This window comes from Lissotriton helveticus, chromosome 1_2, assembly GCF_964261635.1.
Source record: "Lissotriton helveticus chromosome 1_2, aLisHel1.1, whole genome shotgun sequence".
Classification (NCBI taxonomy): Eukaryota; Metazoa; Chordata; class Amphibia; order Caudata; family Salamandridae; genus Lissotriton; species Lissotriton helveticus.
The window spans coordinates 368,817,803-368,819,819 of record NC_136058.1 but is presented as its reverse complement, the minus strand read 5'-3'; positions in this window follow the sequence as shown (position 1 = coordinate 368,819,819).

Below are 2,017 nucleotides of genomic sequence, written 5' to 3'. Positions count from 1 at the left end.
CAGGGATCGCGAAGGGACCTCGAGAGGAATCACAAAATACCAGCCCATGGAACAATCGTGGAGTGTGGGCCGGTAATCTTCAGTAGAATCACTGCTCAGGGTCTGGACTAAAAGTAGCCCAAAGCAAGCATCAGGGGTCACTGGAAAGCAGATGCTTCTGCAAATAGACATGGTGCCCAGGGGTCGGGTTGCACGGTACCCACGAGGGATATGGGTGTCAGGTTTGCTGAGCACACTCGTCAACCTCGGGGACACTTGGAAACCCACCTCCTGTTTTGAAAAATTCTTCTGAGTCCTCAGGAGCTTCAGAGTTACAAACCGGTCAGATGCGTCTTTGGTGCCTGCTTAGCAGGGTGTAACTCCTTTACTCCAAGAGAGATTCTTCAGTCATCCAACGCAGTGTAGATAGTCGAACTACTTCGTTTCTGTAGCAGAATTTTGTCCAGGTAAATCTAAAGTCCTGTAGTCAGGGGTTCCTACTTTATACCAAAGGAAGGGGTGGGTCAAACTCTGGGGACCCACCTAGGGGAGGGTGAATGAATGAATGATTGAAAGTAATCTTGTTAAGCAAGACTTAGCCCAAGGGCATCAAGGCGCTGGTGCGGGAAAAGGAACGGAACACAGAGAAAATAGAGCTAGAGAAGGAATGTCAAGGAAAAAGCCAGGTTTTTAAGGCCTTACGAAATAAAAGGAGAGAGGCCTGGCCGGAGATCTCTAGAGGGAGAGAGTTCCACAGTTTGGGCGTGACCGTGGAAAAGGCTCTGCCCCCCCATCTGGCCCTCTGAAACCTAGTGACCCAAGTCGATTTTTGTGAGCAGATCGAAGGGGTCTACTGGGGGCATAATGCTGGACAAGCGACTTGATGTTTTCCGCGCCGGCATCGTAGAAGGCTTCATGGGTCAGACACAGGATTTTAAAAGTAATCCTGCGGTCCATCGGAAGCCAATGGAGGTTCCTTAGCGCGGCCTTGGCGGAACTGTATCTCGGGAGATTCAGTACTAATCTTGCTGCCGCGTTTCGTGCCAACTGCAGCCGGTAGATAAGGCTCTTGTTAATGCCCATGTAAAGGGCATTGCAATAGTCCAGTCTAGAGGACACTAATGCCATAGTGGCCTGCTTACATGCATCGGGGGATAAATAGTGAGAGATCTTCTTAAGGGTCCTAATGATACCGAAGAAGGTAGAAACCGTCCTGTTTACTTGAAGATCTAAAGAGAGGGCAGTGTCCACTAGCACACCCAAGTTTTTCCCATGGGTGGCTGGACAGGGGCGATTCCCGAGCACAGAAGGCCACCACTCACTGGACCAGATTTCCTGATCCTTCCCAAAGATGTGGACCTCTGTCTTCTCTCCATTTAACTTCAGGAAGTTCTCCACCATCCACTGAGAGACAGCCTCCATACAATTCCTGAAGTTGAGGGCACAGTCCCTTACCGTATGTGTGATGGAAACCATAATTTGGGTGTCATCTGCATAGGACAACACCTCTAGCTCAAATGATCTTACCGCACTTGCAAGGGGGGCCACATAAATGTTAAAAAGCGTAGGGCTTAAGGAGGAGCCCTAAGGGACCCCACAATGCACAATGCAAAGGTTTGGGGGTAGAAAGAAACTGGTCCCTGTCATACAAGAAGGAGGCATAGAGACTCAGAGCCGGACCCTCAACACCTATCCCTCCCAATCTGGAAGCCAGAATATGGGGAGACAGTGTGTCGAAGGCCGCGGTAAGGTCCATCAGAATCAGGAGAGTAGTACAGCCAGAGTCAACCTGGGTGTGGATGTTATTAAGGGTCAGGACAGAGGGGTGGCTACAGCCATGTCCTTTGTCCAGTTTTGCCCAGAGCAGGAGCAAATGGCTCCTACAACCGGTTTGAGCTGGACTATGCACAGGGACACCAAACGTGCCCCCAGTGCAGACATCAAAGCACTCTTAGAGTGCACCCACCCAGCCTGAAGGACTGGACTATTTAAGGCCCAGCGGTGCCAGGGGACAACACCTGAAACCTTCGTGGGTTAC